Source organism: Astyanax mexicanus, chromosome 24, assembly GCF_023375975.1.
Source record: "Astyanax mexicanus isolate ESR-SI-001 chromosome 24, AstMex3_surface, whole genome shotgun sequence".
NCBI lineage: Eukaryota > Metazoa > Chordata > Actinopteri > Characiformes > Acestrorhamphidae > Astyanax > Astyanax mexicanus.
Window position 1 is genome coordinate 8,763,717 of NC_064431.1, and position 23,003 is coordinate 8,786,719.

Below are 23,003 nucleotides of genomic sequence, written 5' to 3' on the forward strand. Positions count from 1 at the left end.
TCTTCCAAACATGGCGGAGCGAACGGGGTTCAGCTCACAGCAGCACCAGCAGGTACTTTTCCAATTAAATTTCATACAGACGTTATGTTTAATGTTATATTTCTTTTTTAAGTAAGTGTTTAACTCTATTAAGATGCTCATGTTAGCGGGGTGTGCTAAATATCCATGCTTAAATTATACTAGTTAGTTAGTGAACACTAACCTACCTAGTCAGTGAGTTAGCTAGTTTACCTAGGTCATCTGGTCAGTGAGTTAGTGGGTTAGCTAAGCTAGTTAGGTTACCTAGTCAGTGAGCTAGTGGGTTAGCTAAGCTAGTTATTATGCCCCAGGGTAAAGCCAAGTAAGTGCTGGTTAAGGTTAACTAGCTAACTCACTGATTAGGTAACCTAACTAGCTTAGCTAACTCACTGACCAGATGACCTAGGTAAACTAGCTAACTCACTGACTAGGTAGGTTAGTGTTCACTAACTAACTAGTATAATTTAAGCATGGATATTTAGCACACCCCGCTAACATGAGCATCTTAATAGAGTTAAACACTTACTTAAAAAAGAAATATAACATTAAACATAACGTCTGTATGAAATTTAATTGGAAAAGTACCTGCTGGTGCTGCTGTGAGCTGAACCCCGTTCGCTCCGCCATGTTTGGAAGAGCGCTTGAAGCTGGCGGGGTGGGCGTGGTCTGTCTCAGACGAGGGTTCAGGGTAGGTGACCAATAGAGATTAAAGGGGAACGCCTTCTTCTAAGCCCCGCCCACCCGTGAAAAGTGTGCCAAAAATCAGAACCAAAAAAATGAAGCAGAAGCAAAGGAGAGATTCCAGAAGCAAAAGTCTTTAGCAGCAAAATCCACAGAAAATCCAAAAAAATCCAAAAATGAAAGCAAAGACTGGCAAAATCCAAACTAAAATAATTTTCAAATAAGTGCAAAGAATAATAAAATAACCAAGTATATTTAAATATATATATTTGATATATATTTTTTCTCTTTTGAATTTGCAACATACATGTTTTACTTTTGATTCTTAAAATTTTGATTGTGGATTTAATTTTTTTACGTAAAACTTTTGGCACAAAATTCACTCCATAAAAATCTACTAAAGCGTTCATGCAGAGGAACAAGAACAACGTTCTGTAAAGATCATCTCAGTGCCCAGACCTGAATATTGTAAAAATTCTGTGGTGTGATTTAAAGTGGGTTGTTCATGATCAGAAACCATCAAACCTGACTGAACTGGAGATGTTTTGTAAAGAAGAATGATCCCAAGAAGAGTGTCTGCAAAAGGAGGATTTACTAAATATTGATGCAATACTTCTGTTGGGGCCCAAATTTATGCACCTGCCTAATTTAGTTTAAATAATTATTGCACACTTTTTGAAAATCCTTTGATCTTTATTTCACTTCTCAAAAATCACGGTGTTCCTCTGCTATATGATATATTTAACTGAAATTGTTGATCCAAACAATCAATGATTTATAAAAGAAAATCATTCAATTATTAGGGGTGCCCAAAATTTTTCATACCACTGTATTGATTCCAAAAATCAACTTTTTGGCGCAAATGTTTTTATTGTCAATGTCTGTAAAACTTTAGTCTGCGTAAAAAAAAATTGAAGAAGGTTGTTTCTGAAGATTCAGTTTTTGTAAGTTCTCACCTTGTATCTTACTCCAACCTTCTTCACACTGTGAGGAGAGCAGTTTCTCACAGTGATCAGTTTTTAATTCGTTCCACACTGCTAATGTAACACACCTGATTTAGTTGATGAAGCCTTCAGGAGCTTCTGAATGGAGGAATCAGGTGGATCTGATTAGAGCTGCAATAAAACTCTGCAGGAGATTCAGCAGGAGCTTAACTCATTTACAACCACTCACTGCAAACATTGAAACAAACGGTTTGGTTCTGGGTTGTGTATTTCATTTAAAAACACATTACTGTACATGTTTTGCTAGTTTTGCTTCCCAACATGATGCACTGTGGGAAGAAATTAGTCCACTGGAGAGGTCAATGTTATATGCAGAGGTGTTGAGTAATGTAAGTACAAATACTTTTTTACGTTATTTAATAAGAAATGTTGGTTTTCTATACTTTACTGGAGTGGTTATTTTTCAGGTGACTTATTACTACATTTTCTCACAATTATCTGAACTTTCTAATCCTGGCTTCTCATCATTAAAAAAACTCAATCCAGATAAATCTCTCCATCCAGATAGAGTGAATCTGATTGTGATTGGATAAGAATTACAAACATATACAATTCCAACACCCTATTGGTTTATACTGTAATCCATCACACACACATCATAGCAGACGTATGTAGTCTAGTATGAAGAAGATCCGTGTAGAGACTCAAGAGAACTCCAGACAAACGTCCAACTAAGCTTCTTTAATATATTTACTTTATTCTACTAAAATACATTCATTTTAGGGTATATACTGTATGCAGCTGAAACAGGGAACAGCCTTGTGCATCCAAAATTCAATAACATTAACATTTTACTAAGACTTAGACTTCCTTTATTGTCATTCTTAATACACTCCTGTATGCAGAACGAACTTTCCTTGCATTGACTCGCAAAAAAAACAGAGAAAAAAAAATATAATAAGATATTGTGTCTCGTCTCATGAGATGAGTGTTATGTCACACTCCTACTTAATAGCATGTCTTCATTTTTCAAATTACCTTCAAAAGTTTAATTTTAAAAAACTTTTTACATCCTATATGATGCAATGTGTGGAAAAATAAATCCAGCAGAGGTAGTGTGATGCTATGGGCAATGAAACGATTAGGAAACCCTGGATTTGAGCGTTTGTATAGATGTCAATTTGACTTATACCACCTACCTAAACATTGTTACAAACCAGTACACTCCCCCTACCCCCATCCCACCCCCTTCATGGAAATGGACGTCTCCAAATCCCTGTTCCTCATTGTTCAGAGAACACCAGCAGCTTGCGTGTTTCATGTGCAAATCTCCAGTTTCATTTTCTCAGTAAGACCTTCTTGATCAGATCCCCGTCCTTTCAGACCCAAAGCGTAGAGTCGTCTTCTCACAGCGGCATGACGGACAGAAGAGACACCTGTGGATGTTTAGAGATCTGAAGCGAGAGTGGAGCTTGATTTTCTCCTCTCTCTCAGAGATGAAAGCTTTAAGGGCTGTTTATTTGATGCCGACAATTTTGGTGGTCTGCCATGTCTCGCACAGTTGTGTTTCTTTTTTTTTTGTACTTTATTATCTTTTGATTTACATGTGCCAGTGGAATAATTTCACTCTCTGAGTAAAGCATGTTGTGATGATGCTCCTACAGAGTGGTAAAAACCACACACTGCTTCCTGCTGAATACCACTGTACTTTAAATTTCACCAGCTGAAGATTTGTTCTCTCTTATCCCGGCGTTTCCTGCAGAGATGCTAAGCCTTGCGATTACATGCTGCTTACAATAAAAGAAAGAGGATAAGTGACTCCTATTAATCAACATCTTACACTGTGATAAACCCAGAAGCAGCTTCAGAAAACGGTCAGAATTTTAAGAAATCTGTGATCTTTCTTTTGACAAGGCCAAGGGTATTGGTAAAGGAGACATTTTATGCAAAATTCACTTTTTGTGTGCTTTTGTATTTCCACTTCCACTCTCTTCTGTGATGTCACAAGAAAGCTCACAAGGAAACTTGCCTAGAACCACCCCTCACCTGTCAACCCCCACCAGAGCCCCATCCATTAGATCAGTTGAAGAAAAAACATTTTAGTCATTTTGATTAGGAACCTCAGGCAGTACACAGCAGGATTAGCCAGCAGACTTTGTCTGAGGGAGGGATCTGTACCTACTCTCCATTGCAAGTCAGCAGATGAGGGAGATGTAGGTCCTTGCAAATAATTATTTTTTAATTATGAGCTAGCTTATTTCTGTTTTGCCATTAAGCACAAGCCAACAGTAATGTGTGGTAAACACCCAGTGTAAACACGAGGTTTTGCCAACAACAGCATATTTACATAAAAGTGACAGAGCCCTTAAATGGCTCATTCTAAAAGGGACTGAACTTGGTAAGAATAGAGCTGGTGAGATCTCTTTATCTCTTTATGTGAGAGTGATTTTGTGTAAATAACTTCATTCATGTGAGTTGATTCCAATTCACAAGGTCACAATTCAGTTTGATTCAATGCAATGGTTCAGGCCCTATCCACATGAATCCGGATATTTTGAAAAACTAAGTTTTTTTTCTGCATTTTGGCATACTGTCCAGGCAAAAACAGAGCTGTGTGGCTCTTCCAAAGTGGAGATTTTCTGTCACACACTGTTTTTGTTCACATTAGTTTAGCTTGTTTAGAATGAGCCTGAAACATAGACATCATCCTTGATTGTTTCTGTTGTTTTTGTGATTTGTGGATTAATAACATGTTTGCAGCGTAACTTAATTTTACTCTCTATTACATAACACAATAACACAGCTGAGGTCTTGGTTAAATGCACTGCCATTTTTACAGTGACCTGGAGTGCATTCTCTATTGATAAGCCCAGCTGTCAGCCACTGGAACCTGGTAGCTCCTGTGATTCTGGAGGAGATGAAACCGAAACTCCATGTGAAGCTTTGCTGTTTTGCTAATGTGGATCAGTTTAAAAGTATGAACTGTTCAAACGAATGTCACTTTACCTGCTCTGTGTATGTACCCTGAAAGTTTACAAATGGATATGATATTACTTGTAGTCATTTATGAGAATTTAATTTTGTTAAATAATAATTTAATGTCTGTTTATTTGTTTGTTTGCTCAAAAATAAATATTATACAGGAATGTCATTTACTTTACTAACTTCCTAAGGCTTTGCAAAGTGCCAGCATTATCCCCCTGGTCGAGTAAACTGTTTAAAAGTTTTGCAGACAGAAGTAAATGCCTCATTTTCTTTCTCATAATGTGTTTATTTAGGTAGTTAGTAAGAGCAAATGATTGGATTGGGTTTGAATCATGTCTCCCCATTCCCAAATGTGTACGCACTGATTTCAGCTCAATATCATCAATAGGAAAAGATCCAGACGATCGTACTCAGACCAGAGCTCAGGAATAAAGAGATCTGTTAATTTGCTCTAAATAGAACCAGTGTTTTAAAGTTTCTGTTCATATGGACCAAACAAAACTTTCAGACACAAGAACACAATGAACAAGGCTTGATTATCTACAATTGTTTTGTGTGAAAAAAATATATATATCAGGTGCATCTATAAAAAAAATAGAATATCATTGAAAAGTTACTTTTCCTAAAGTAATTCAGTTAAAAATGTGAAACTCTATATATAGATATAGATGTATTACACACAATGAGATCTATTTTAAGTGTTTATTTCTTTCATTGTTGATCATTATGGCTTACAGACAATGAAAACCCAAAATTATTATCTCAGAATATGTTAATATTACAAAAGACCAATTGGTACTTTTGGCAGTGTGGGCTGTGTGGCAAGTCCTGTTAAATAAAAACTGAAATCTGCATCCCCATAAAAGTTGTCAGCAAAATATCAATATTTAAAACCATGTATAGATATGTTATGTTAAGATCTAAACACAGTGCCTGCACACCACCTACGCAGATCACACACTGCAGGTAGGGCACCAACAAATCAGGCTCATGAAAAATCATCATAATAACAACATGTTTAAAATAAAAATATGTGAAGCATGTAAGCAATATATTTTTTATTCAAGAAAAATAAAATAAAATAAATCTGTTTTCAGGCTAAATCCACTGTATTTTAATCTATAAAGTCTAATTAAAGAAGAAAAACAAGGTGTTGACAAAGCTAGAAGAAATTGTTGAATATATACCAGAACATAAGACTACTATAAAATGAAAACATCTAAAGATTATTAAATTAAAGTACTAAAGTCTTGATGAACACGTCTATAAAACGTGGAAATCAAAGGTTTATCATATCACTCTTTCTCATGTATTGAATGTATATGATTCAATATATATTGGGATATTACTGTGGCAATTTGATGTAATAGTAGGTCAAACTTTAGAAAATGTCGGTTTTGCAAAAATCAAACTGTTATAAAATGTGTTAATGAAATAAGATTAGTTTTTGGAGTAATAGAAAAATGCCTATTTGGCTTTGCATAAACCAGATTTTTACATTAGGGGGAAATTGATACGATACATCAGAATTATCATTATTTTATTATAAATGATGATAATGTTGAAATTGTGAAAATCTGAAAGTTTTAATGAATTTTTAATTGGAGGCTACTTTCCTTAAAAGCCCCCTGCACGTACCCTCCTCACCCTGCCCATGTTTCAGAAATGAGTTTTAAGCTAAAAGCTTTAGTGGAACTGTAGTAAAACGACGTCTCAGGCGTCAGGAGCGATGTATTCATAAATATTTCATGTAATAACTCTTATGTGATGCAGCTTTTAGAGGCACTAAATTCTTCAGACGTTTGGTTCTTATCACCAGCACTGACCCGTCTCTAAAATAAAACATTTCACATCTAAACCTCTCTCAATCACTTTAATTACATCTGAAGGGCTGAATTTTGTAGAAATTATAAAAAACAGAGAGAAATTCTCATTTAAGGATAGTTATATTCATAGCTGCATTTTTGTTTCTCCTAAACACCATTTATTAATGATTCAGAGTAACTATAATTCATAGGCGATGTAAGACCTCTGAATGCTTCTTCTTCTGTAATGTGATAAATTATTCTTTTTAAGCACAGACATCAGTTTAGTTGGAATTTATTGTAGTATGCAAAGGTTTGCACACCATTTTAAAATGTGTAATATACACTATATTGGCAAAGTATTTTGTGTTTGGATGGAGCTGCTTGGCCATGGAAACCCATTCTGCAAAGCTCTCTACACTCTGCTGTTTTTAAGCTAATCTGAAGGCGTATTTTGATAATACTGAATTGCGATTCCCAATTCCCACTCCTGACAAACAGCATCAGCAAGAGGAGGATGGGTTCCTGTTTGAGTCTTTTTTTTTCTGATCTATTTTTATACATAAGGTGCACCAAATTACAAGGTGCATTATGCGACACTAGCAAGTAACAGGGGTGCTGCCATGGGCCACTGGGTGGTGGTGGGGAGTAGCTAAACTAAGTAAAGCTAAGCTAAGTAAACAAAACTGTAATTCTAAAAAAAAACTTTTCTTTTACAGTCAAACGAGCGCTGGATGTTAATCTACACAGATTTCTCTCCTGAAAACAGTTTATTTGGGTAAGTAAAGCCTTTCTGTTTATTTACAGGTTACAGTCCTCTGAACGGCGAAAGAGCTAGCGCTTGCCGGCCAGTGCTAATGCTGCTCCAGCAGTGCTAGCCGAGGTTAGCAGCAGGCTACAGACTGATAATACTAATCCTCTTAACAGCAAAAAAGCTACCGTATAGTGCAGTTAGCGGCTAATGCTAATATTCCTCCATCCTCTGTGCTGGAGAACTAAACTAAAACTCCTGTATAACACTGTACTTCAGCAGAGTGGCTTTACTGCTCTTTACAACCTGACTGGTAAAATTCATATATAAGGCTCATCGGAATTTAAAGCACACTTACAATTCTGTGGAAAATTAAAGGTTTTTAAGAGCGCCTTATAGTGTGAAAAATACGGCAATGTAAAATATCCTTCTTACTCCTATTTCATTTCAGCTTGTTTTCATTCCGGCTTCTCATTGTTAAAAAAAAAAACAATCCAGATAAATCTCTCCATCCAGATAGAGTCAATCTGATTGGATTGTGATTGGATGCTCGGAAGTGTAAACGTGTACCATTCTGACACCCTATTGGTTTATACTGTGATCCATCACACCTGCACACGTCCCGCCGCTCACACTCTAGCTAGAACATAGCAGACGTATGTAGTCTAGTATGAAGATGATCCGTGCAGAGACTCCAAACAAACTCCAGTCCAGCTAAGCTTCTTTAATATATTTACATTCTACTAAAATACATTCATTTAAATGGGCATATATGCAGCTGAAACAGGGAGGAGCCTAGTGCATCTCTAATTTATCAACATTAACTTTTTAATATAAAATTATAGTCTTTTAGAAAAAGTTTAGGGCATCTTTTCCGTGTTACTTTAATTTTAATTTTATTCTTTAAGTAGTTTTGAAACCAGAACTTTTACACTTTTACTGGAGTAAAAAGCTTGAGTTGATTCTTTAACTTCAACAGAAGTATTTTAAACCCGAGTATCTATACTTCTACCTGAGTAATGAATGTGGATATTTTTCACCTATGTGACAACAGTGGTTCTGAAGATGATTTTTGTATATTCTACACTCTGCTTAGAAATCACTTGAACTGAACTCCACAAAAGAACATTTTTTTTTTTACAATCAGTGTACCCATAGGCCTACCTCTGTATAACCCTGGATGGAGATAGAGCAGAACAACACTCCGCCACTTGGCCCTGTTCTTACAGACGCAAGTAGGCTAACTGTCTCCCGCACTCAGCGTCTTCTCCAAACCTAAGGGCTGTTGGAAGCAGTCAATCGGACAGTGTATTTGCAGGGTAAACACAGCTGTGAGAGCGGAATAATGAAGCTAACAGTAGGGAGTGGAGAGATGAGGGAGTTGGAGTTAAGAGAGCAGAACTCCTGCTGAATCTGTGTGTGTCTCTGCCACTTGACCACCCGCAGGCAGAGGAGTCCAACCATGCCAAAATCCTGCACTATACACCGACGGGAGATCAGTCTGGGTACTGCTTGTTCCTGCTACTGTAACTCCAATAAACTCAGTCTGTTATGTTGCAGAGTCGGGTGGGGTCATCCCAATACATACAGTATCAGTCAAAAGTATGGACACACCCTACATTCAGGGTCATGTTTACTTATCCAAAAGAAACACCAATTGTTTTTTACAAGCAGTGTGAATATTTCATTACTAACTCTGTTGCTAATTATTCTATCAATATTTAGTGCAATGGTGTTCCTTACCTCTAACAGGTAACGCTTCAATTAGTTAATTAATAATTTACATGATCAAACTTTTTGTTTCACTACTTTATTACTTTTAAAAGAACAACATATAAAACACAAAAGTTAGTAGTTACATAACATTGACACATAACATTGAACATTGTTTTACTTTTTGCAGGGGGTGGTTGCAAATATGTGAGATTAACCTTTTTCGTATTATATGTTAATTACTCTAATCAAGCAAGCAGAAGAAGTTTTGTACTGAAAAAAATACTATTAACTGTTTTTTTGGTCAATTTGACCCAGAACATAACAGCAGGGTTAAAATGTTCTGCATTGTAGATTAATACTAAAGTCATTTAAACTATAAAGAAAAATATAGAACTATTAATGTTAAAAACAGTTTTAAATAAGCCAGAATATATGTAATATTTAAAAATGTTTAAAGTAGCTCCTCTTGTTTAGATGACAGTGTTGCACATCTTGGCTGGATTTTCTCAGTCAGCTTTATGAGGTAGAGTCACCTGGAATTCAGGCTTTCAGTTAACAGCTGTGCTGAATTTTGAGAGCATCAGTTGTAAAGTTGTGAAGAGGTAGAGTTGGTATACAGTGAATAACTATATTTAAATAATGTTCTAATTCATATTATGGCAAGAACTAATCATGACTTAAGTATTAATTGAATAAGCAAATAGCAAATAAACAATGCCAGGAACCAACAGGAATATTAACTTTTAACCTTAATGTTACAATGTCATTTACAGTCAGTACAACTAAGTTGAGTAAATACAATTTTAATTATACTTAAATAGTAGACATTATAGAGGACATATTATTCAAATTTACTTTTTTTTTTTTTACTGCCCCTGAACATTCCATCCATCTATTGAATTAGCTAAATTCTAAGTTTGGTGTCAGGAATATTAAGCGTTTATGGTTCTTTAGGATGCTCCTTTATCGTGTTGTCACGATAAGAAAACTTGCATAGAACCACCCTGGCACCACCCCTCACCTGTCAATTCCCGCCAGAGCCCCACCCACTAGATTAGTTGAGGAAACACAATTTTGGTTATTTTGGTTGAGAACCTCAGATAGTACACAGCAGGATTATCCTGCAGACTTTGTCTGAGGGAGGGATCTGTACCTACTGTCTGTGGAAAGTCAGCAGATAAGGGGGATGTAAGTAGTTTCAAATAATGAGTTTTTTTGTTAAACATGGGGCATGGCCAGCAACAGCTTATCTCATAAAAGTAACAGAGCCCTTAAAGGGCTTATTCTAAAAGGGACTGAAGAGAATAGAGCTGGTGAGATCTTTTTATTTGAGCACAATTTTGTGTAAAGAACTTCAAGAACATGTTTTGTATAACTCATAGACCTTTTCTAAATTGTGTAAAAAGAGGTTTCTTATGTCCTCTTTAAGTTGCAAGCATTTCTTAATTATTGTTTAAATATACTGTTCCAAAATAGAACATTTAATATGTATTGTGTATGTAAGTGTGTATCATATTATGTTTTATATTAAGTATACTTAATATAAATAGCCGAGGTAAGTACCACATTTTACTACAATGTGCTGCACTAATCTACAAATGGCTATACAATATATTATTTAAATGACAAACAAATTGCAAATACATTTTATAAAAAATAGAAGTTATGAACCTCAGGAGTCACTGTGTCACTGGTGTTACCACACGGCAGAAATGTGTCTGTCACTGTTGTTACCTTCCTTTGGTACCTAAAATATTTAAATAAATGCATAAAACCATGTGTCACTTATGTGATAACATAGTCAGGTTTAAATGTTAAAAAGACAAAAAACAAAACAAAACATGAGACATTATAGGACATTTTTTCATTTTAAAGTGGACGTTTCTGTAGAATGACCCATTTACATTATTGCTGTAATTGCTGTTGTTCAGTGCATCACTGTTTTTTTGTGTTTTTTTTTTTTACCCCCACTCAGACTTTTTTTTTTTTTTTTTTTTTGCACAAGTCATTTGCTCTTTTCCAGGCTAAACTGTAGCAAAGTGGTCCCGGGGGGATAGCCATAGTGCAGGAATTACAGATCCTACAGACAGACAGCTGAGTCAGTGAGGTTGCTGAGCCCCGCGAGCCGTAAGGCGGGGAGTGAGCATTAGCGCGAGCGTTTCATTCGCGCTACAGAAAAGCTAACGACTGTGCGGCTCTGCTGAACTGCAGTTTGTCGCAGTCTCTCTCTCTCTCTCTTTCCGTTTGAGTCCTCCTCCTTTTCCCTTTTCCCTCAGAGGAGACAAGGAATTCCGAAAGGACCCGTACTGCAGCGCCAGCGTTTTGCCTGACAAATAGACTTGAACAGTGGCTACATGAGTATTAGCCTGTTTTTTTTTTTTCCTTAGCTAGCGGAACTTTAAAAAATAATAAAAAAAATCCTTTCTCAAGATATTTCTGCCAATTAACCCCACCCCGGGAGAGATTTGCCTATCTCGCGCCGCAGCTTTGCACCCATAGTGCCTCGGGCCGCCGTCTCAGGTGTAATTTGCATGCTCGGTCAAGGCTAAACTGGGGCATGGGAAGGGATGCAGCCGAAGGTTCTTTTGTGTTTTATCTATCTACTCCTAAAAGCTGGCCTCCTTTGTATTTGCATACCTTTTCATTTTCGCCGGCTTTGGCCAGCCAGGCTGATTACATAAAAAAACAGTGATAAAAAAGTAATGAAGACTTGAGCACACAGCAGCACGCGGTCAGCTAGCTGCTAGCATAAACAAAGAGAATGCTAACTAACAGACAGCACTATACATTAAGTGCTCATCGTTTAATCATCGTTCATGTCTTTGTGCTGGTTTGTGTGGGATCCCCCTTCCAGAAATGTAATATAGGTACATATTTGAGATTGTCATACAAGATATTTATATATATGACCATATAAAGTAAAAATCAGTGGTGTCAATCAATTAGATTAGATCAGATTAATCACAACAATATTCAGTGATAAACTGCAATTAATCACACTTGTTCTTCTTAAGACGCAAGTTTTTATAGTGCACATTTAAATTTAAATAAAAGAATGAATGTAAGAAATGTAAATTGCTATTATATTTATATTAGTGGTGTCCACTAAAATAGTAGTATATACTTGTATGTTTAAATGGAGATAAAGCCAACGTGGGGCGCTGGAATAAAGAACACATGATAAATTGGATAGAGGGAACTTTTTTTTTTACTTTATTATAAACATATCAGCTTGGTTGTAAGGATTTCAGAATTAGAATTAAATTTTCTGAGTATAAAAAAGCATTTTCACACCTGTAGTTGGTTATTATTGTCCGGATCAGTTAGTGAGTTTGTTTACTTAAAACAGGCATAAACCTAAACGCCAAACCACAGGCATATGGTATAAAACCACAGGCATAAACCTAAAACCAAAATGCGCACCAATAATCCACGTGAGCATATCGTCTCTTCTGATTGGTCAGAGCTGTCTGGTATGGGAGCAAGAAAATATAAAAAAATTAAATATAGTGAGCAGATTCTGTGTTCCAGAGTTTATATCTGTGCAGTGTAAAGCTACTTCAACACAGAACGCTAAAAAAATTTGCCGCTGTGCTTTTAAACACAGTGATGTGCAGCACAGATGTGAGCAGCGAACGCAGCACATTGCTGCATGTGTAAACAGGATGGAGCAGCAGAGACATGGTTTGTTCATAACAGTATATTATCTGGCTAAAATATCAGATGAAACTGCATCTATCAGCAGTTTAGCTCAAATAAAAAGAAGTATATTTGATAGCTGGGTCAGAACAGATAACGTTCTCACCACAAGCGAATCGATCCAGAGTTCGTTTTGGGACCGGACCAAGAAATCTGCACATTGAGCAGGGGCGGGGCAAATTATGGCGAAAGTTGGGGTCAAACCTGGTGGTGTATTAATTATGTAAAAAAAAAGTGTGATATTGATTCCAAATTAATTGTGTATTTTAACACTTTAACGTTAACAACCCTAGTAAAAACAAATGTACATTTGTGCTGTCTAATGAAAAATAGGAATCTTCAAAACAAGTTAACAGAAAAAGGATACAATGTATTTAACTTTCAATGGAAGTCAATGTTAAAATAGTTTATTTCAGGTAATTTTAGAGAATTTCTATTGGTCCCTAAATCAAGAAATTTTTGCACAGTGTGAAAACAGTTTGTGTGTTTAAATTACGTAGTAAACTTAAAATCAACACAAAAAGTGCTTTTTATATTTACTCCGGTTATCTTTTGATACAGCTCAGCTGTATGTAGTTAAGTCTTTCATATGAAATTAGAACTTTACTAAAATTATATGAGTTTAGTTATTAGGATATTACAGAATAAGTAAAGTTCATTAAGGTTATTTGTGAAAGTAATGTCACTTTTAACAGTGAAGCTATTAGAGCTGCCCATCCTGTCCATGCTCCTGGTCCTCTGGGATAATGCAATAAATGGAGAAACAGCTGTCTGGCTGAACCGAGGCAAGAGAGAGACAGGTTTTATCCTTATTTACCAATTTTAAATAGTAATATTATAATTTTTAATTGTTTGATAGAAAGTATGACATTAAAAAAAATAAAAATAGATTTAAACATTCACATCACAGCCAAATATCTAAGGAACCCAGATCATCCATGTCACAGCACAAGACAACATTTTCATTACATGTGTTACACCTAAATAGATTAGGTTTTCTATATTTATGATTTAGTTAGAATTACTTTACACAAAGCTAAAATTACTTAGTAAGAAAGCAAAAAGATCATTTATCATTAAGATTATTGTTTTTCACTTTGTTGCAGATTTTCTTATTTTTTATTTTCAAAAACTTATTATTTTCTATTTCATCCACATTTAGTGATTACTTTTTAATTAACTAATTATATCACTTTCATTTGGTCTTTTAGTACAAACTAATGCAAATTATATCTTCATATATTTTCTTTAAACACAAATATAATACCAAACACATTAGGCTTGAACAACTTAAAAATACTCAATGTTTTAACCAAAAGCTTTAGAAAAACACAACCCACATCTGAAAATGAATAATCTTAAATTCCAATCAGTCTTTCATTTTTTATTTGATGACACAAATACAGTACAATTGTGTAATAGTGCAAGTATGATCACAAACCAATGGGAAGAGTGTGACAGGGCCTGACAGTAAAACTGCTGGAGTGATCTGATGTGATGTCATGACCTCTGGCTTGAAGTAAAAATATTTGTGTCAAAATATTTTTTTTAATGGAGATTGATTTTGCTTTTTAGGCAAACTGAAAAAAAAAACCAGGTTCAAAAATCATATTGTTGCCTGTCTTTGTTTATTCAATTAAAGAATGAGAGACTGGCTGAATAAGTAAGTGATTGAACAGGGCATTAAATATTAACCCTAATTTAGTCAGATTTATAATTGTGACTAAAGAGAATATAAGAAGGTATAATTAGAATTGGTTTACACTGAATCAAAAAATGCACTTGAGGAAAGTTTATTCAATTAGTTTACAAAATGAAAGTGATTAAGTTCATTGAAAAGTAAAAACTTTATGTGGGTATAATAAATATATATTTACAAACACCATAAATCATTTTTACAGTGTAGGTGTGAAAGCATCCAGACATTTACTGTAGTATTGAAGGAGATGCTAAGTGAACCCTGATAATGTTGTGTAGCTGCCTGGTCTGTCTGCACTCTAGGTCTTGGTCCTGGTCCTCTGGGACGATGCTATAAATGGAAAAACGTCCGTCTGGCTGAGGCGAGGCAGACAGCAGCAGTGTTTGCGGTGACCCACATATCATGCAGCTGTGATTTGTGGCCGGGGCTATTGGGGGTGTAATATTGACTGCTATGGGAGCAGGAGGAACGTATGTAAGTTTTATAGAGGATGACAGAGCCCGTTGGAGTGTGAAATGTTGCAGCTTTTACATGGAGAGAGAGTCTAATGCTGAATTCCAGTTGCATTTGTCTAATTGACAGGTCTATCACTTGTCTGACTGTGTGTATAGCACTGGCTGGGCACACTCCTTCACAGGCTCCGGCGGCCGCTGAATCTTTCAGTTAATAGCCATTAATCTTGTAAAAATGGATGAAAATTTCATCCCAGCTCACCATGCTGATCGTCTCTCTGGAGCGGATCCATGGCATGGCCTTTACAGGGGAGCCATGTTGAATAGGCTACTTAACATGTACTGTAATATTTATCTCCGGCTCCAGCCGCCGCAAAATGGCTGCAGATAAAAAAAAGAGGGGGGAATGGAGGGAATGAGGGTATCTTTATGAGGCGATCCTGACGTCTGCACTTGTGTTCCCATTGTGTCACCACAGCCTTGATTTATCTAAGTCCTGACACCGCCATTGCAGTGCAGATAAAACATCAGATTTCACCCCAACTGAAACAGCGTTTTGGAAAACACTAAGGCTAAGCTCCGTCCCCGCAGCCTCCGTCCGCTTACCTTCGGAAAGATAAACTCAGCACTTTCCTGCACTATTATTCCTCTGACCTTCATTGTGGTTTATTTCACGATAATGTTTAGGCCTTTGAAGGGTGACCTTCGCTTCATATATCACTTGTTGTAACTCACTTTGCGCTCTCCCGCCAGGACCTCCACACACAAGATAAAAACCTCCTTTTATGCCATACTGTGAATTCACTCGCTTTTTTATGCCAACGTTCGGCCCATTACTCTGAGTAAACGAGAACCTCCGAGTCCAAAGAAGAAAGGTCCATTCAGCCTGCCCTGCGTGTGTGTTATTTTTGGTCTAAAGCTAAGCTAGCAGTACATCAAGCAAAAATGGCACAAAAATATGTTTTGAGAACTCCTAATTACAACCTTATGAGCTTGTGAGATATCTTCCTGCCCATTAATGGTCCTAATCTGAACCGTGTTTGTTCAGTTGCCCTGACTACAGCAGCCAATTAGGTTTGACCTCTTCCCCTGACTGTGATAGGTCATAATCACTGCACTGCATTTGGATGTTCTGAGATCTCTCCCTGAAGGTGATTAGTCCTAATCATCACATTGTTTGTTCTGAGACTTGTCCTAATCACATGTTTGAGACTGTCCTCTGACTGTGATTGGTTCTAATCATGGCTTGATTTGCTTTGAGAAAACCCCATGACTGCAGTTGGTTCTAATCACTGCTGTGCATTTGGATGTTCTAAAATCACTCATTAGATGTGATTGGTCCTAATCACCACATTGTTTGTTACCATGCCACCTGTTTGAGACTGTCCCATGACTGTGATAGGTTTTATTTATTGTAATACAATCTGCAGTCAAGATTAGGGATTGATTAGTATTGTGTGATGATCAGAACCAGAGACTGTAAAAAAGATGGACGCCGTGTCGCCATTCCCATTCATTTAATGAAAATGAAGCCAAAATCTCCATGTTGGCTATCCTGAAACCCGAGTCTGCACAGTAGAGACCAGAGGAGGGAGAAAGACTGTGGAAAGAGACAGCCTACTCATTTAAATAAACCCGCCCCTGAGGGCTGCCTCGAGGTCACAGGCTGCAGAGCGGAGCGGAGTGGAGCTGACGGTCTGTTATTGTTCCAACCCATACAGTCATTGGTCCCACCCCGGCTAGGTGTAGCCCAGCCCTTTTACAATAACCACACCTTTTTGAATAGAGCTTAATAAGGTTTTAAAAAACGAATTCTGTGGCGATATAAAATGTGACAATTTAAGCAGGGTTCACTAGCCATTGCATTTAAATAATGGAGGTAGAATTACAGTATATTGGAAAAAAACGTGATTGAAAGTTGTCTGTTTTGCCATTGAAACCTATGGGGATGGGTGGGGTTACACAGCTTTCTGCAACCAAACAGCAGGGGGCGCCCGACCTGTGGTGGCTTCACTTTAAAGAGACAATGCTCTGTCCAGCTATACACAATCTATGATCAGAACCAACTGCTTTTAGGGGTGGTGTCAAAAAAAAAATACTGCAACGGTTTGAGACCACCCCCTGACTGCAGATGGTTTTAATCATCACATAATTTATAGGAAGAGTTAATCCTGACTACAGTTTGAACTAAATCAATGTTTCATCTGTTCGTTTGTGACATCCTTCTGACTGCCTTAAATTTTCTTTGACCACTTTTCTAATTGAGATGACTCTTAATCACTACATCATTTGTTTTGAGATGTTGCTCTAACTGTATTTGGTCCTAAGCACTGCATTGGTTTGGATGTTCTCAGATCTCTTCCTGGATGTGATTGGTCATAATCACCACATTGTTTGTTATGAGCAGGGCTCTAAAGTTGTAAAGTTTGGTGGGAGTGAGATTGGGCTGGATGCGCGCTGTTCTTCTTCAGTTGTTCAAGGGGGGGGGACTTTTGAATCGGACAGTTATTCGCGCCTGACACTCTGGCTGAAACTCCACTCTCTTTGACTAGGTCTGCCTAACAACAGAGCGATCTATATTCTGATTGGCTCAACGAGAGTACATTATAATACAGAGCCGATGGATTGGCAAGCGTGAGAAATACCATGTTTGCCGTGTGAACTCGCTGAGGTGCGTGTGTCACACGCTCAAAGCGTGACACTTGAGAACACTGGTTATGAGACTGGTCACAATCACCTTGCTATTTGTTTTAAGATCTTTTCCTGTATGTGATTGGATCTAATCACCACACTGTTTGTTCTGAGACCTCCTGCCAAGAAAAGAGACTGGTCATAATCACCATGCCACCTGTTTGAGACCATTCCCTGGCTGTGATTGGTTCTTATCATTGCATGATTTGCTTTAAGACTTCTCCTTCACTACATAATTCAAGACCTACTGTAATCCTGTGTATAGTTTGTCCTAATCATTGTGTAATTTGTTCCGAAAGAGCCTTCTGAAAGATTCTAATCTCTTCCTTGTTTGCTCAGGTGCCCTGACTACAAATAGTCTTAATTACTACCTTGGATATTCTGAGACTTGTTCTAATCACTATGCCGTCTGTTTGATGCTGTCCATACACTACACGACTCGTCACAGACTCGTCGACTTTTTACTCTCAGGCTAAGATTTTGTAAACACTGGGGATCTTGCAAGACAGCAACTAGTTTCTTTCTAAGATTATTTCCCATCATGCTTCTGGTGGAGTTTGCATACAATACATATTACATATTAAGTTACAAATAATGTGTATATCAATACTGTGATTTATCATCAGAGACTCACAACTTTTCTTCTTATCAACAGTTTATTTTTGGGTCACTGTGAGTTCTTGATATTTTTTAATAGAATACATTTTGTGTTCAGCTCTGATTATAAGTTTCTTTCCCCCTTTTTTTTGCTACAACCTTGTATAACAAAGAATCAAAATTTCCCTTTGTTTTAGATAGAATTAATAATGCAATAAAGAACATCATTCTTGCAAAATTTATATTTATTAAACTTGTTTGTATCAAAAAAACACTGCACAATTAGACAAAGTAGTTCAAAATAAAATTACTTTACTTTAAATATAATGACTTTAAAGTCCTGCCTGTGTTTACAATACTGTTCATATGTAAGTATGAACTATATAAGGCATATTGACTGCAAAATGTGTTCTTTTTCAAGTTGTTTGTAAACAAACATGTAAAATATACTATAATATTATAAACATTTCCTCACCTTTAAAAAACACCTTTATTGTGGTAATTTCCGCCTAGGCAGTGTCCTCTCAGGTTCAACTGTGCTACAGGCGTGGATGATGTTTCCGTGTACTTTGGTGCACAGACACATCACAATATACAGATCAGTCAATTAATGATATCGCCTCCCTGCTGACGTCCAACCATTTGGATCTCACCACTATCAGAGGCACACTGCTGCTGCTACAGCTCAGGCAATCAGCTCTCCCTCCTGCCCGCCTCTAAACCCATACATCAACCAGTGCTCCTCCCAAACTACCCTTCCCATTTTAAGCCTTTTTCAAATTTGAGCTAATTGGAAAGTCATCAAAAATCAGGAGGTTTATTTAGGTTTAGACTGGTCTGAATCACAATGACATCTGTTTTAAGACATAGAACATTAGAAAAACATACTAAAACATTGTAAAAAGGTTATAGGAAGGCTGGCCTGTAATGTTACAGAAATAATGTTCCATAATAATGTTTGCATCACAAGGTTCTTAAAATGTTCCTCCCAGAACTAAATGAATATTAACAATATGGAAACATTAAAAGTAACATTTCCAAATTTAAAAATGAAAGAATTTACACAAGTGACATTGCTCCAATGTTAGCAAAACACTTTTAAATGTTACATGAACACGTTCTACTAACCAAAAATTGTTATCTAGGTAATCAGCACAAAACTGACCTAGTACAGTTTGTCCTAATTATTGTTGAAAACGACCAGTCCCTTAAAGAATGGCTGTGACTTTTATGCAAATAAGCTGTTGCCAGGTTGCCACACCAGGTATATGGTGATTGTGTACCACGCTAGTATTAGGTTGTGCTAAATGACAAAACACAAACAAGCTAATTCATGCTTTACTGTGATAGAAACCCAAAACTCATTACTTTTAAATACTTACAGCGTCCTCATTTGCTGACTTGCCACAGACAGAAGGTACAGATCCCTCCCTCAGACAAAGTCTGCTGGCTAATCCTGCTCTGTACTGTCTGAGATTCTTAAACAGCAGACTGAAAAGGCAAATCTTCAACCAATCTAGCAGGTATCATATATTTATAGTATCATATATTAACTCTTTGTAACTAATTATATCATTAAGTCTAGACAGTGCTAGTTCTACTTTTTTATATACATGAAAGAACATATGAGTTTACCAATCAGACAGTGCTTATCTCGTAATCACCAACCATTCAGTGGAGACCCTTATCCACCCTCCAAGCCAACACAAGGGGGGTGAATAACACTCCACCAATGGAAGCACAAATAAATCTCACTTATCTATCAAGGATTTAAACACATAAAAATCCACTTAAAACACCCACAAACAACTTAGAACCTCCCATGTTAATGCTGTGATTTTTAACAATGGATTTACAAATCGCCCTGTTACGCATTCTGAACACCCTCCCCCAACTGTGATCGGCTCTAAATTCATGCCTTGTTTATTCTAGGACCTCCTCCTGACTGTGGTTGGGCCTAATCACTACCTCAATTGTTCTGACACCACCCACAGTTTGTGCTTTGTATAAATCTATTCGTTATGAGACCTCCCCCTGTCTGCAATTCATCCTAATGGCTGTACGGTTTGGTTTCTAATCTTAGCCTCCTTTTTTCCTGCTTGTATTTGATTCCAATCACCACTTGACTGTGATTGGTTCTGATATCTGTCATTTGTTCTGAACCCTCCCCCTCCTGCAGTTGTTTCTAAACACCATGTTATTTGTTCTTGGGTTTTTCCTGTGTAACTGGTCCTGCACATATAATCACCTGCATCATATTGTTCTAATCCAGCAACCTACATTGAGTTCATTTATTGGTCATTGTGCTCACGGCAAGCAATGTACATTATCATAGCCAGAGTGAGGAGGCAAAGAAGGCATTACCACCCACAGTGGACAGCCTAGTTGTTGATAATGATCATGACTGGCAGCTTTTGGCTAGAATTGTCCTTGCTAACAGAAAAGCAACTCTGGCGGTATTCGCATCCAACTTAAAGGGTAACTAAACACCTGATTTTAGCTGACTCCACTCTCAGCTCAAATAAAAAAAAAAGGCAAAAAATGGTAGGAGTAGTTTGGGAGGGACACTGGGTGATGTATGGGTTTAGAGGCAGGGCAGGAGGGAGAGCTGATTGGCTGAGGTGCAGCAGCAGCAGTGTGCCTCTGATAGCGGTGAGATGCAGATGGTTGGACGTCAGCAGGGGTGCGGTATTATTGATTGACTGATGTGCATATGATGATGTGTCTGCATACCAAAGTACACGAACACATCATCCTCACCTATAGCACAGTTAAACCTGAGAGGACGCTGCAGAGGCAGACATTACCACAATAAAAGTGTTTTTTTTAAAGGTTAGGAAATGTTTATACATTTTTTAAACAAGTCTGGTAAAGGAACACATTTCAGCTATAAATGGAAAAAATAAATAGTTTAGGGTTTAGTGGCTCTTTAATACAGGAGTGTTCTTTAGCTCCCATTGGACAGCCCTTGTTTCTTTTTCATGGCCTGTGGCATGCCAGTGTAATATAATTATAATTACTCAATTATGTAATTGAGTAATTCCTGTAGTTATAGGAGTTTTTATGGTTGGTTTTATATTTGCACTGTTTGCTTCAGATTTTTAGACTTTTCAGATTGGGTCCGAACCAAAGTAACAGGACTGAAAGGGGGCCGCAAACCAGGGTCTGGGGCCGGACCTACTGAACCATGGTTCGGTTCATCTGCAGTGTAAAAGCTCTTTTCTAAATGTTTTGGACTTTGGTATGTTGGTACACAGACAAATCACAGATCAGTCAATCAATAATACCACCCCCCTGCTGACTTCCAACCATCTGCATCTCAACGCTATCAGAGGCACACTGCTGCTGCTGCAGCTCAACCAATCAGCTCTCCCTCCTGCCCCGCCTCTAAACCCATACATCACCCAGTACCCCTTCCAAACTAGTCCTCACATTATTTATTATTTTTCAAACTTGAGCTGAGGGTGGAGTCAGCAAAAATCAGAGGGTTTAGTGCCCCTTTAAGTTGGTCCAAAATTTCCCTCCAAGGCTCTTTCAAGAGTGTTGGGTTCATACATGCTTCCCATAGCATATTGGGTGTGTCCTTCTCCTTACTTACCATATACTGTATGTGTAGTCTGTCGCCCAATGCCCATAGGAATTTTATGTACTGAGTACCTATTGGTTCTCAGCTGAAAGTTTTTAGATGAACTTGAAGTCAGCAAAATAAGATAAAATGTTTAATGGTTAATAAAATATCAGAGATTTGTAGTTGATTAAAGTTTGATCTCAAGGTTTTTATTGCTTATTTAACTTGTTTACCCATTTATCAGATTTAATTAAAATGATATATATATATATTTGTATGTTTTGCCTATTGATTTTTGCAGTGAAACAAATGATTTATCTTTCGTCGTTTTTTTTAAGTTATGACGCCAAATAGCGCAGTATTCTGATAATGACCCGTATATTATCTGTGAGGAAGCCACTGTTTGTTATCTCTTTGCTGGGTATCCACGCTGAGAAGCTGTTATTTCTCGCAGCGTCTCTGGCCTATTCTGAATCAGCAGTGGCATCTCTCTGAGCCTCGATCTGAGAAATGCAACACATTCCCTTGCCATTTATTTTCTGTGGCCCTCGCGTGACAGATGCACTTCAAGCTCAGACGCTGCCGAGTGCATTTTAATGGGCAAGCTCAGTTTTTTTTTTCCCTCAGCCTGGACTGTCCTTCCCTCAGCCGCCCTGAGACGTGCATACTGATAACGGGAGCTCATTCCACAGAGGCAAGGTCAACATGGTGAACTGGAAGAGCTAAGTGAAATTGACACTGTTTTGGAAACAGGACGCAAAACAGGCTCCCCAGTGACTTATATGTAAAAGTAGTTTTCTTTTCAGAGCTGCGAGGCAGAAAGGAACGCTGCGTTATGGAATATGCTCTCTGAGCAATAATTCAGTCCTAATGTGGACAACATGTCAGTGGGAGAGAGATATAAATTGGTGAATCACCAAAAAACACAGTGCCCTAAAGAGCTGCGGCTCCCTCGCCTCGTATACAGTAATAATATCCCAAGGACATCCCAGTTTATTCAGAAACACTTACTTTATTATGCAGCTAGCTGTTTATTTAAGAAAGTCAACTAACAGCGCCTACGGGTGCAGCAGCTGTAATTAGGCTTATGAATCTACAAGTATGAGTACATGGATAGGGTAACTTTATATCAGCAATTACCATCTTATAAACAGCGTACATCTGGTATTACAACATTCTACACAGTTATATCCGTTCCTTAAAAAGCCTGTTGTCCTGTATCTGTTTCTCTGCATACTTTGTTACATTACATGACATTACATTTCATTTAGTGGACACTTCTATCCAAAGTTCCTTGGAACCTTTGTCGGAGGGGGTGAGAGTTAGTCAATGGTTATGGTGCTCCTTGGGATGCTTAGAGCTTGGGATATGTTTTTATAACCTAACCCTGCTTTAAA